This window comes from Natrix helvetica, assembly GCF_964273705.1.
Source record: "Natrix helvetica genome assembly, chromosome: 1".
In the NCBI taxonomy this organism is placed as follows: Eukaryota; Metazoa; Chordata; class Lepidosauria; order Squamata; family Natricidae; genus Natrix; species Natrix helvetica.
The window spans coordinates 278,782,183-278,797,603 of NC_138548.1; positions in this window are offsets into that span (position 1 = coordinate 278,782,183).

The following is a 15,421-nucleotide window of genomic DNA, read 5'->3' on the forward strand; positions in this document are numbered from 1 at the left end:
TATATTTATTATTACTGTATGTTATTGTTTTCTAGGGTTGGAGGAATAGAGTAACCATGATGGAGCCATCATAACAGTGTACAGTAGGTCAGTTTAAGATGCAACTAGAAAATTCCAAGGTAAAGTCAGGAATTAAGTATGAATCCCAAAGGCAATATGGACCAGAAGTGGTATTCAGCAGGCTCTGACCAGTTCTGGAGAACAGGTAGCGGAAATTGTGAGTAGTTTGGAGAACTAGTAAATACCACCTCTGCCTGGCCCCGCCCCCATCTATTCTCTGCCTCCCGAGTCCCAGCTGATTGGGAGGAAATGGGGATTTTGCAGTAACCTTCCCCTGGAGTGGGGAGTGAATTGAGATTTTACAGTATCCTTCCCCTGCCACGCCCACCAAGCCATGCCATGCCCACCAAGCCACGCTCACAGAACCAGTAGTAAAAAAAAATTGAATCCCACCACTGGTATGGATCCATTCATATTGTTGTCTTGGTAGCAATACAGAAGCAGACTCTGCAGCCCTCATGTTCTTCCTACATAGGTACAATTTTGTGGAATGGAATGGAATGGAATTAGAATAGAACAGAACAGAATAGAATAGAATAGAATAGAATAGAATAGAATAGAATAGGGAGGAACCTTGGAGGTCTTCTAGTCCAGGCCACTGTTCAAGCAGGAAACCCTACACCATTTTAGACACGTTGTTATCCAACATGTCTAAAATGTCCAAGTCTCTTCTTAAAATCCTCCAGTGATGAAGCGTCCACGATTTCTACAGGGAAGCTGTTCCACTGGTTAATTGTTTTCACTGTTAGGAAGTTTCTCCTTAATTCCAGGTTGCTTCTCTCCTTGATTAGCTTCCATCCATTATTTCTTGTCATGCCCTCTGGCACTTTGGAAAACAATATGACTCCCTCTTCTTTGTGGCAACCCCTCAAATATTGGAACACTGCTATCATGTCTCTCCATACACATTTAGATTCCACTACCAAAATATTGGTTCATGCAATTGAAAATCCCACAATCTGAATCAAACAAATTGGAGATTGGAAAGGACATTCCAGAAGCATATTTTGAGAAGGATTTTAAAAGCCATGAGTTTTTAAATTACTCCATAGAAAAACATTTCTGTGTTTGTGGCTATCTGAAATAAAGTAGGCTATGCCTAGGGAAATATTCTTTCCTATATTGGCTCTTCAGCTTTGTTTTTTGCTAGGCTGATTTTTTTTCTTTTTCCTTGATTCCTCCTCTTATTTTTGTTATGATTTCCATGCTACATACCCACAGACCTTCTATAAGTCTATAAAGGGACCCTAACTTCTGCCTTTGCCTCTAGCACTGTCAATAAACCAATTTGTGCTTCAGTGTAATGTGTCCTGGTTCCAGTTTAAACAAATATTTCTTGCTACAAACCTTCTTTTGCAGAAATGTAAAACTATTTGGAACAGGCAGACTGTGCTCAGGGTACCATCCGTCTACAGCATCTCCATCTTGTCATGATTCAGCCTCAATTTATTGGCCTTCATAATCCATATTCCAGTTTATGACTTGCATACCCTCTCTCATTTCAGAAGTCACCATGAAAAACAGCTGGATGTTATCAGCATTTTGATAGTTGCTTTATGTGAAGCTTCTGACGACTACTTCAACATTTCATGTAGTGGTAGAGAGTGTTAGGAAAAAGATAGTTTACCATTTGACACCCCAGAGAATAATGGTTCACAATACAGACATTTCAAACATTCTGCCAAGTAGAGAAAATTCACTACAGAAGAATGATTCCAATCTTCAATTCAGAAGGATGTTGTGGTCAAGAGTATCAAAAACAGCCAGGGATCTAGTAAGATCAATAGTTGTACTTTTTCTGTCTCCTACCACAAGAGGTCATCTATCAAAATAAGAAAAATGATCCAGCCGCCAAACCAGACTAAACTCAGAAAAAATATTTATTTTATTTATATCCTGCTTTATTATTATTATTAATGCACCCAAGGCGGTAAACATATCTAATATACGTAATCTTCGACTTAAACTACAATCCAGCCCAAAATTTATGTTTCTAAGTAAAACATTTGTTAAATTAGTTTTGCCCCATTTTACAAACTTTCTTGCCTCAGTTGTTAAGTGAGTCATTGTTGTTAAGTTAGTAACATGGTTGTTAAGTGAATCTGGCTTCTCCACTGACTTCGCTTGTCAGAAAGTTGCAAAAACTGATCATATGTCCCCCGGACTGTCATAAATATGAACCAATTGCCAAGCATCCAAATTTTGATCACATGACCAAGGGGATGCTGCATTGGTTATAAGTGTGAAAAATGGTCATAGGTCACTTTTTTCAGGGCTGTTATAACTTTGGATGGTCACTAAATGAACTGTTGTAAGTCGTAGACTACCTGTATTATTTCCTCCTCCCATTTTCCCCATAACAACAGGGGAATGAGGTGAATTGGACTGAGAGTGATTGGCCCAAATTCACCTAGCTGGCTTTCATTCCTAACATGAGACTAGAATTCACATACTTCTAATCTCCTACAGAGACTAGACTCCTACTCTCCTACAATTATGCATCCAGAACTGATAGAACAGGGGTGTCAAACTTGATTTCATTGAGGACCGCATCAGGGTTGTGTTTGACCTCAGAGGGCCGGGGGTGGGCGTATCCATTTTTGCCCGCAACAAACTCCTGCAGCCCTCTGCCAGTGAAAATTGAGCTCAGCGACGCGCACAGCACCTGCTGTAAAATAACCATTAATAATATCTTGAAAATAATCAGAATTTCTAAAGTAGCAATGCAGCTAAGGAGTCCCAGATTTAAGCTGCTTTTATGAACAGCCTTCTTTTCGGCAAAGAATCCTAGAATCTCTATGAACCACACTGTTTTTGTAACATTAATTTCATGCAGTTGTTCTTAAATGCTTTAAAAACAAAGTAGATCACACAAAGAAAAAGTTATTTCCTCCAAAGCCTTTGGCTTCTGAAATCATATGTTTTCTATATACAAATATAAGAAAAGAAACACCACAAGGAGTTATGTGTCACATAATAGTACTTTGAATTTCCTCCCTATTCTTCACAAGTGCAGGTCGCTCTTACATGATGGGAAGAGTTTAACAAAATCAGTAGATCAAATGTTTCCTACTGCTGAAATAATTATATTTATAAAGTAATGAATGTAAGGTGATCCTAAGTGTATTTATTCAGAATGAAGGCTCACTGAATTAAGTTAGACTTGTTTTATACAGGATTAAAGTCTTGGTATATGAAGACTGGAGGAAGGAAATGTTGTTCATAGCAGTAGCTGGAATTCTTAGCTTTTTGCAATGCCTGAGAAACGTATGGGCATCAGATAACATACAATTGAGAGCCTAGATAATGGTCCTCTAAGCCAGTGGTCCCCAACCTTTTGGTCACCAGGGACTGGTTCTGTGGAGAGAGGTTTTTCCACTGATCGGAGGGGACATGTTACATGTGCTGCCTGCATCCCATGGACAGGGCTACATTTGTTTGTGTGGCCTGGCTTCTGGCATGCTGTGGACTGGTGGTTGGAGAGCCCTGCTCTAAGCAACGTCCTGTGATCCTGTAGTCTCTTAAATGGGCTGCTACTGAGCAGGCCATCTGTCCAATTTACCTTACAGAGCAGAGCTGGTATTCAGCCAGTTCTGACAGGTTCTAGAGAACCGGTAGCGGAAATTTTGATGAATTTGGAGAACCGGCAAAAAGGCTGCCTCCCCGCCCCCGCTGCCTCCCAGCCTCCCAGCCGATCTTCTTTTGTTGCCCTGAACAGGAGAACGGAGCTGGAAAGCAGGTTAGTGGGGTGGGGAGGGAATGTGGATTTTGCAGTATCCTTCCCTTGCCATGCCCACAAAGCCACACCCACAGAACCAGTAGTAAAAAAAAATCGAATCCCACCACTGCTACAGAGGCCTAAGAGCCTATGAAATGTCCAAAGTTACAAGTTGGTTAGTGATTCTTTGGCTGTATTCTTGGCTTGCAGTAAAGGAGGACAGGTTTCTTCAATTAAGTTTTAGATCTCAGCATCCAGTGAACAGCAAACAGCCATGTTCTAGAATAGGAGGAGGGAGAATGGCAAATTGCGCATCATGATGCATGAGAGGTCAGGATGCAAGTGCATAAGGGCAGGATTTACAGCACAATGTCATACATGTTTAACTTATAACCATAATTAGGCGTGGAATTAGAGTCATAAGTCATGCCAGACATTAAGGGGTTATCATGTGACAGTGCCCAATTTTATGACCTCTTTAGCCAGAAACAAACACCAGTTTCCGGCAAAACATTTGAACCCTACTAATGTAACTGCAGGACACTTCAAATGCCTGAAAATTTGTGCCAGTTGTCAAGTACCCCATATGCAATATGGGGCAGTTGTCACAACTTCAAATCCAGATCAAATCTAGAGTCTCAGTGGTGCAGTGGTTAAAGTGCAGTACTGCAGGCATTTCAAATCTCACCAGGCTCAAGGTTGACTCAGCCTTCCATCCTTCCGAGGTGGGTAAAATTATGACCTAGATTGTTGGGGGCCATATGCTGACTCTGTAAACAGCGTAGAGAGAGGACTGTAAACTGGTATATAAGATGAAGTGCTATTGCTATTATAAATATCCCTAGGGAGGTCTGTTGTATCTTTGAACAGACATAAGTCAAGGCCCAGATATATCATCATTTTGATATACTTCAGATTGTAGCGGAAGTCAATGGCAGCAGTGTTTTGAAATCAGACAGACAAGCTTGCATGAACTCACACACAGCCTCCCTGCTCTTTATATCTTCTCTGTTTTCAGAGCTATCCTTCAGTATTTTACACTTATATATACTGTATATGTACAGAGAATGATTACTACTTCCCTGATACTGTGGTTCTCAAAGTAATACTGAACAAATGACAGTGAATGAACAAATATATATGGCCTTGTTAAACTGTCAGGCATGTAGAATTAATAGCATGTTATGCACACATAATATCTGTAGGGGGAGACTAAAACCTTCCATGACAAGGTGATGTAAGAAAATAAATTTTGGTTCAAAAGATACTTTTTTTTCCCAAATGGCACCTGGACTTTCTTGATTTTTCTTGAAGACATTCCACTTCTCATCCAAGAAGCTTCTTTGGTTCAAACTAACTGGAGTGGAATGGAAGGAATGGAAACGGGCTGCAAAGAGTATAAATATTTCCATTCCCCTCCAGTTAATTTGAACTGTAGAAGCTTCTTGGATGAGAAGTGAAACATCATCTTAAAAAATCAAGAAAATCCAACTAACATTTGGAAGGGGGAAAAAGCACCTTTTGAAACAATCATAATCTAAATGTCTTAAGAATTTTCACAGACAAATCTTGCTTCACGTAACACTTAGCAAATCATCGTGATATGCTGGATAGATCAGAAGCAGCAAGATTCGACCATGTCTAGCATTCCTCTGAAACTGAAGATGCATTTTTAGATTCTATTTGTGAGTGTTACTGCAGCAGCTGTCTATTCTGAATTCGATTCTGTAGTTAATACCCTGATATTATCAGTTGGATAATTAAACAGTGAGTTTTGCTGAGTGCTTCAATATTACCTTCCTTAAAATATCTACCTTGATTTTAGTTGGCAATTTATATCATATTAATCAGGGATTCTTATTTAAATGCTTAAACATGATTTTTAGTTTTTCCTGTTTTTAAAATTTTTTTCTTCTGTTTCATTTATCTTTCATGGTTTATATTCTTCCCTTTAGATGTTTCATTAAATAAATGGGAAAAATAGAAACCATTGTGTTTGTAGGTGTGTACATATACACACACACTTATTTTGTAGAGAAATAATATTAATAGAACCATTGTGTCCCGACCAAACAAAACACAGTACTCAATTCTGCTGCAATGGTAAGATCACACTTGAATCTGCCATTCTCAGCAGAACTATAGTATAAAAAAGACATGGAAAAGCTGGACTGGATTAAAGAAGAACTAGCAAAATGAGAAGAGTCTGGAAACCAAACCCCTAAGGAACAGTTAAAGGAGCTGGATGTTTTTAGTTTGCAAAAGAGAAAACTAAGAGGAGATGCACTATGATCCAGTTCTACATACAGCTAGAAAGCTGTTTTGTAGAGGGGCTATAGACATGTTCTCTACTGAAACAAGGAACAGCGGGCTGAAATTAAAAGAACGTCAGCAAAGAGAAAAAAAATATTTGGAGGGAAAAGTCATAGGGATACAGTGGCCAAGAAAGAGCAAAAATAGTGGTTGAAGAAAGGGAGAAATTGGGGGTGAGTGTCCTAAAGGGAAAGTATAGAGGAATGTGTCAAGGAAGAAGAGTCTCTATATGCTAGAGAGAAATGTATCAAGAGAAAAGAACAATGGTAATCTATTAAAGATGGAATCCCTAGTAAGGGGGTAAGATGGGGAGAGAGCTATCTAGCTAGATGAGGAAGATAGATAGAAGATATATGAGAAAGAAATGGAAAGAACATAGGTTAGTCTCCTCCCTGGTTTTGTGACTCCCAGGTGTTGTGTAGAGAAGATGGCAAGAAACTCCTATACTGAGGCCTTACAGTTGTCTCTACTATTGGAAGACAATCAAACATGTGCCTAAACACTAAGAAAAGGCAGTAGAGAGAAAAAAACAGCCAAAGTTGGGAAATGAAAATCTCTCGTCTCTTGCTCATCTCAGAAAGATCTATAAAGAAGAAACTCAAGACCTCAAAATAAAGACTTATTTATTGAAAGAATACGACTCCTAAGGGGATTTTATTAAATGGCTCACAGGAATTTTGCTGGACTGGTAGAAATGAAATTTTATTCAGTAATTGTGTTTTGAACATTGTAGGAATGAATTTGAAAACAGAACTTATCAACAAGTTATATCTAAAATATACAAACTGTTACTAAAATTCACAGTGGAAGAAGAACAACTAAAAGAATTTATGAAAAATATGGTTATAATATACAAATAGATCAATGCTTTAACACATACAAATAATATGTGCAATAAAAGCATCAAAATTTGCATTGTTCCCTTAAATAAAACTTTTATAAAACAATGTATTTTTGGTATGTGTTACTAGAAAAATTGTTTAAAATGTACAAATGTACTTTGAATTTAAGTTGGAAATATGAACAAGCAGAGGCATTTTAGCATCCTTGGCAGACATGTAAAAAAGCCAAAAAAGTTTGGATTCAAGTTCATACATTAATTCGGAAGATGTTAAAAATTATGATACAACTGAAGCCAGAGATGTTTCTTCTGCAACTGATTGACAAACAGTTGGGGGGGGGGGCACTCATGTTTATTTTTATGCATATTAACAGGAGCAAGAGTTTTATATGTACAATGATGGAAAGATCTGACATTATCGGTAAAGAGGGTAATGCCGACTAATGGTACCTTGTGGTAAGATGGACAGGCAATAAATTTTACAAATAACTAAGGAAATAAAGTTGATTGAATTGGCCAAGATGGCAAAATTGATAATATTGATTAGAGAAAAGACATTGATTTATTTTAATACTGATTTGAAACTCCTTTGGGACTTTCTGTGTGAAACAGGAAAAAACTGTCATTGTGATATATGTGTTTGATGATGGGAAAAATAGATAATAGGAAAACATGTAAATTATGTTGCTGTAAGAGGTAAGTTTACATTTTATAACTGTTGTCAAAGAAAATTGCAAGTAATTTCTCTGAATTTCTTTTTCCTTTCTTTATTTTTTCTTTTCTTTTTCTCTTTTCTCTCCTAATTGTTTGGGTTGGTTTTATCTTTTTATTTAAAAATCTAGTTATTTAAATTTATCTTTAAAAAAGAAATAAAAATGTTATGTAACATTCTCAATATAGAACAATATTGGGAACAATATAGGATTCAGAATAATTTCCTGAAATCTATGTCAATGTCATTATACAAATAGTCTCCTGGATTTTTATGTAAAGTGTTTGTTTTAAACATTTGCCAATATTTTTCCTGAATCTCATGGAACAGTGTGCGTATTATAGACCCATCATGTAAAAAAAAAAAAATGTGGACTCTTGGGGGAGAGGGAGGCAAAAGAGAAACATGGCATTTTCAACTATTCAATAAACATTTAAAACAGCCCCTGAAGTTTTTCAGATCTTTAAATGCAACACTGAAAGCCTTCAAGCACCTCTTTTTTTTTTTTTTAAGATAAAAGAGAGAGGAACCATCCTTCCTGAAATTCAACATCCTTTTTATCTTCCAATGGGCATAATAACTTGGATAAATACTTTTATATTGTTCTACTGGTAATTATATTTACATTGAGATTAGGTTTCATTACTCTGTTCCATATCCCCTTATGTCTATTTGCTGATGCCATCTTCTGAAGATCACTTTTTCATGCATGCATACATAATGGTGCTACTTTATAAAATTTTATTACTCCTGAAGGCAAAACAGATGTTTTGTTTTTCTTCAAAGCAACTGTGGGAGAGGGTTAATTTGATGGGGGAAGCAGTACAGTGCCAGAGGAGTCATTTTTTTTTTCCATGTCATTTCTTCAAACTCAATTGTCCCCAGCTGTTGTTAGCCTCACACGGGGATTAGAGACCCATAGAAATCTCAGAGAGAAGCTGCAGGGTTTTGTGTGTGTGTGTGTGATAAAGGAGAATCTACTAAACACTCAGGACCACTTCCCCTGTCAAATTTGCAGTGCAGGCAGCAGCTTCCAAAGAAAAAAAATGTTAAGACAATCATGTCCTTCCTACTTCGTGTCAAGTTCATTTGAGTTCTGTGTCAAGTTTTGAGAAATAATATTTTTTCACCCTGGAAGGAAGAAGTTGCTAAATGTACCCTTTCATGAAAAGTCTTTGAATTGAACAAGCATAAGGTAAAGGTTCCCTTTGCACATATGTGCTATTTGTTCTTGACTCTAGGGGGTGGTGCTCATCTCAGTTTCAAAGCTGAAGAGCCAGCCCTATCCGAAGACGTCTCCATGGTGACCTATTTTTCTACTTGCATTTTTACATGCTTTCGAACTGCTAGGTTGGCAGAAGCTGGGACAAGTAACAGGAGCTCACTCCGTTATGCAGCGCTAGGGATTTGAACTGCCGAACTGCCGACCTTTCTGATCGACAAGCTCAACGTCTTATCCACTAAGCCACCTTGAACAAGCATACTATAGCTTAAAAATATTACATGGGTTGGTTTACTACAAGATCATTGTTTGCCAAGAAAAATGCCCTCTCTTTGCCAATTCTGACCACATGGTGACACAGGGTCAAGTGACATCAAGCTACACAATCCCTGAATTTATTTGAAATCATATTGGCTGCAAAAAAAAAATGATCTGGGGGAGGGAAGGACACAAAACAACTCCCAACAACAGCAATTCTTTTTCAAAGATGTTTCAACATTTGGGTGCTGTTAATGAGCACCCCAAATCCAAGACCTTTTTCATGTCATACTTTCCCCTCAAATTCTGACAGTTTGTTTTTATTATTTGAATTATTCAGTATGATATGACACCAAAAACGATTCACATTTGAAAAGTATAACTGAGGAAATTTTAAGCTGCCTACAAAACTCCAGTAAGTGTGTGACCTGGAGATATGAAGTTGATAATAGGAAATCTTTCCCAAATTTGTATTGCACATAACAAAACTGAACATTTCAAGTTTATTTCATCAGCTTAGAGTAAGAATGATTTTTTTCCATTGTACTGTAGCATAATAGCTAAGCTATAAATTAGGGTTTTCCCAGTTCATGTGCATCTCTTATTCAAGATGGTTGTACAAAACTCTTGCAGTGTTTAATGTTCTTGATTATACTGTCCTAAGTATTCTAAGTATTCTAATCTATTATATATTATATTTTGACTTCACATTTCTAAAATGTTTTCTCAGCAGCTTAAGTATTGTGCTGAATCCTTGTTGCCTGCTTTGGCTTTCTCCATTTTTGATGGGAAGATATAGGTTTGCTCTCGTACCCAATTGTATTAATTCAGATAGTCCTTGACTTAAAACCACAACTGAGCCCAAATTTTCTGTTAAGCAAGACAGTTGTTATGTGAGTCTTGCCCCATTTTACGAACTTTCTTGCCACAATTGTTAAGTGAATCAATTCAGTTGTTAAATTAATAGCACGGTTGTTAAGTGAATCTGGCTTCCCCATTGACTTCGCTTGTCAGAAGGTCAAAAAAGAGGGATCACATTGCAACCATCATAAATATGTGTCAGTTGCCAGGTGTCGAAGTTTGATGACGTGGCCATGCTGCAGCCTTGAAAGAGACAGATACTTAATTAGATACAATTCATTTAGTGACTGCTTCAAGTTACAATGACCCTGAAAAAGAGATTTATGACCGTTTAGCACACTTACAAAACTCACTTAACAACTGTGTTGCTTAGCAACAGCAATGTTGGGCTCAACTATGGTCATAAATCAAGGACTGACTACCTTTATTTTAGGTGAGCCAGCCTTGGTGTAGTGCAGCGATGGCGAACCTTTTTTGGCTCGCGTGCCATAAGTGGGGGGAGCGCAGGTGGGTTGTGTGCAGGCGTGCCACACCCATAATGCAATGCGCGACCCCCCCAATGTGCATGCGTGCACCACAGGTGCGGACCCCCCATTTTTGCATGCTTTTTTCACCCTCCCCAGGCTCCAGAGGCTTTATAGGAGCATGGGGAGGGTGAAAACAGCCTCCCCCGCCCCCCCCGGAAGCCCTCCGGAGGCTTCAGGGACCTTCAGGAGGCTTCCCTGAAGCCTCCGAAGCAGTCAAAACGACCCTCCGAGCAAACCAGAAGTGACTTCCAGTTTGCTTGGAGGGTCATTTTAAGCGCTCCGAAGGCTTCAGGGGCCTTCAAGAGGCTTCCCTGAAGCCTCCGGAGCAGTCAAAATGACCCTTCGAGCAAACAGGAAGTCCGTCCCTGAACTTCCGGTTTGCCCGGAGGACCGTTTTTTTGCGCTCCGGAGGCTACAGGGAAGCTCATGAAGCCTCCGGAGGGCCTCGGGGGGGGGGAGACTCCTTTTGCCCTCCCCAGGCTCCTATAAAGCCTCTGGAGCCTGGGGAGGGCAAAAATGGCTTTAAAAAAGGGTGAACTCAGCTGGCCAGTGCAGCGATGGCGAACCTTTTTTGGCTCGCGTACCATAAGTGGGGGGAGCGCAGGGGGGTCTTGTGCAGGCGTGCCGCACCCATAATGCAATGCGCGACCCCCCAGACTGCTCCAGGGGCTTCAGGGAAGCCTCTTGAAGGTCTCTGAAGCCTTCGGAGCGCTTAAAACGCCTCGTGTGCCCTGACAAATGTCTCCGCATGCCACCTGTGGCACGGGTGCTATAGTTTCGCCATCACTGATTAAGTGATTAAGTGATTAAGATTAGGAGAGAAAATCAGAAACTATGAGTTCCAGTCCCACTTTGGGCACTTATCCAGCTGGGTGACTTTGAGCCAGTCACTCTCTCTCAGCCCTAGGAAGCAGGCAATAGTAAACCACTTCTAAAATCTTACCAAGAAAATTGCAGGGCCTTCTCCAGGCAGTAACCAGGAGTCCACACTGACAAAAAGCATCCCCCAAAAAGATGTTTTAGGTTGGAATCCCCCTAGTTTTAGAACCACTATATATCATGTTTCATCAAATTAATTGGTCTTTATATGAAAAAAAAAATCAAGCAATTTCTTAAAACCATGGAATTACCCAGCATTTGGGAGTTGAGAATCTTTACCATTTGCAAGGAGAATATCCTAGGAATTCTTCTTCATTCTTATTTCTGACCAACATGTCTCAGTATGTCAACAGTAAAAACAGAAACAACCAAAGGAGAGAGGGGAGGGGGAAGGGAGGGGAGAGGAAAGGAACGGAAAGGAAAGATTGCTTGTAGCACCAATTATGTACCTATCACTTTTCTCATTGCTACAGTATAAGACCAGGGATGGGTTCCGGTTTTTGCTACTGCTGGTTCACTCAGCGATGTGCTTCGGGGGCGTGCACATTAATTGTGCATGCGCAGTAATAAAAAAAAACCAAGATGGTATTGCCTATGGCACTGCCGATAGAATCAGTTTGGGGGCGTGGCAGGCCGAATTACTACCTACTCAGCTGAACTGGGCTGAACCAGTAGGAATCCACCTCTGTATAAGACATAAGATTTCCTGGACATTATGGCTGTGTCCTTGCAAAATGTTAGAAGTACTGTAGATAGAAGAAGAAGAAAAGATTAGAGTGTTTCATATCATTCTTTGTCAGGGGATCTCTCAAATTCTGAGTTGCTGAAATACCTATCTCAGCAATGACAACATTATTGCAAGAAAAAGGAGATAGTGACAAATGCCTTGACTATAAAGTTAAGGTTGAGTTCTAAAACTGTATGAACTCTGAATTCCAAGTGTTAAAACTAACAGTTAAGATACCTCCTTGACACAAGATGTATCTGGCAGACTGAAAACAACCCAGAAGTTGTTGGGAGTGTGTTTTCCCTCTTCTGCTCTTTAAGATGGAAATGCATCCCTATGTGGTTTTAGGCTTTAGGGATGTGGTACTGTTCACGCCAGGTATCCTTAGACCTAACCTGGAGAAGATACTGCGAACAGTTGCATACTGCTATCAGCTCAGCCAGTATAAGCTACATATCATATAAATCCAATAAACAAAGGAGACTACCTACTGCCACCAGTAGCCTCCCACCGTCCAGTATGATCCCACAGAGTTGGCCTCCTTAGGGTGCCGTCGGCCAGACAGTGTCGGCTGGTGACCCCCAGGGGGAGAGCCTTCTCTGTGGGAGCGCCTTCCCTCTGGAATGAACTGCCCCTGGAGCTTCGCATAATCCCTGACCTCCGGTCCTTCCGACGCGCCCTAAAAAGTTGGCTTTTCCAGCAAGCCGGCCTGGCCTGTTAATTTTAACTCATTTTTAAATGTATTGTCTTATAAATTCGGTTTGTTTGTTTTTTGGATATGTATTTAATTTCTTTTTAACTTTTGGGATGTGTGTTTTTTAATGTTGTACGCCGCCCTGAGTCCTTTGGGAGAAGGGCAGCATATAAATCCAATAAAAACAAAACAAACAAACAAACAAACAACAAACAAACAAACAAACAAACATATCTGTTCCTGTTCTAACAAAATCTATAAAGATAAGGCATATATGAATACTGACACAGATATTACATGAATAAAATAAGGTAGTGAATGTGTATGAGTGAGTGTGTTATATGCCTGCTGGCTTAAAGGCCTGGGGCTGGGTATGTACATCATGATAAGCCATAATGTGGTTTGATTTCAGCTTAGTGCAATACAAATTCAGTCAATCTCTTTTTCTCTAAAGGATATTCTATGTACAATATGAGTGAGTATAGAAATATAGTTAAGGAAGCAAAGAGAAAACAGTAGCTGCCACATTATCCATTCCAGGAAGACCTTTCTAGGAAATGCAAACAGTTTTACAATCATTTCTCCTTCAGTATAAATTCAGAATGTGTCTACCGAGCTCAGAAGTGGCTTCCCCAAAAGTGTCTTATTTTCTGCACATGCCTTGGTAGAGAAACTTCATCAAGGGAGTAATTTGTTTATCAGCTCAATATGAGCCACTACTAATTGGCCAGAAACCATTCTGTTTATTTCACCTACCTGGGTGAAAATTATGTTTTTCAGATATGGTTAGTTTGTTTTTCTAGAATGCTTTCCGAACTCCACCCTTGTGTCCACATCTTCCTGCTATGGTTTTTGTTTTGGGTTGTTGTTGTTGTTGTTGTTGTTATTGAGGTTTTTGAAAAAAAATACTAAGAAAACACCTAGTAGAGGTAATTATTTTTTTTTGTTAAAAATAAGAAGTGAAAGCCACAAAGAAATTTCGCCTCGAGTAGATTCAGGGGGGAAAAAACTTTTTAAAGAATAAAATTAGAACTTTCATCATTAGTCGGAAAGAAATTGGTGATGCTTGGAAATATTATCATCGATAAAATAAAAAGTACAAAATAACCTTTTTTTGCAAATAGAAAATACTCTGTTCAGAAGTTTATGATATTTTTATAAAACTGATTTCGAAAGCTAAGTCTCAGTGTAAGTAGAAACTTAAAAGAGTAACACTACTTCAGATTTAGGAAGTAAGACAGAACTTCCTCCCTCTCATCCCCCCCCCCGAAAATTACCCCAGCGCTTTGGGTATCTGGTGCTCTAGGAGGCACTTAATCCTCTTCTAAATAAGATAAAGCGATTGTTGATTATGATGATGAAGATGTACAGCAACAGAAAAGGGTTTCAGTTTTTGCCTTTAGTTCATGGCCCCTCCAATACTTTGTAGGTGCTGATAATGGAAAAAATATTACATATCAACTCAGTAAAACATATTGGTATTCTACTTAATGAGAAACCCTGCCAGCTAAGTGGCTAAAACGAAAAGGTTACATTGCAAGTCTGAATTTCTGAATTTCAAATATCTCTGTCTCACAATAAAGTTTATGTGTATGTATTTATGTATGTATTTAATGGTTAGTATTTAGTTTTTAATTGGGCTATTCTTCATTTTCAACTAGTGAATCAATATGTCACAATATGTTTTGTATTAACATATAAAAAGTCTTCAGCATTGTCATCTTCAGCCAATGAACTAATCCTCATGTAGTACACTCCATAATTTGAACCTGAGACTCTTGTTGTTGTATCCCTGCCCCCCCCCACATTAAGGCATGTAGATTGACAATATTTTAAGATACAAACCTAATCCAAAATCAAGCTGGCTCTTTCAGTTCAGCACCTTGTTGCTTCCGTTTCCAAGATATTACAAGACTTTAATTATATGTAGATGGTAGTGGTTAGAATTCTTTCCCATTTTTTCCCCAACAAGCTCTGTGAGATTAAGCTGGAGATCTCTCTTCGTGTTATTCCCCACAACGACATCATTATGAGGTAGCTAGGGCTGAGAGAAACATCTGGCATAAAAGTCATGCAGTGGGTTTCAGTGACCAAGGAGAGCCTTGAATCTGGATCTTCCCAACTTTAATCCAACTCCTTTACTGTTAATGCGCACTGTTAGTTTTTTTTTAGCAAAACAAAATAGAAATGCTTTCAGAATCTTCAGCAGCATTTTCATACACAATTAATAATAGAGATATTACCCTGACAATACCTACTTTTGCTTTTAGCCTATCTCTGGGTACAGCACCCAGTTCTTGTTCTGATGTATGGATTCCCAACAATGTTTTCCAGACAAATCTGCCTGTCTAGTGAAATTAAGATAAAAATGGCAGCCCTCAGGCTGCCATCCAGGGGGACCCTGTCCATCACCATGCCCACCATGCAAATGCTGCCACGTTGATGTTGCCTCTCTGATGCCAAGTGAGCCTGTAGCTGCATGTGGCTCTTCTACTCGGGTGCAACTGCCTCCTCTGATGTAACTCTTCTACTCAGGTGCAACTGCCTACTCTGATGTAACTCTTTGCTCAGATGCTGCTAACCAGGAAAGAGGCTATGATAATAATAAT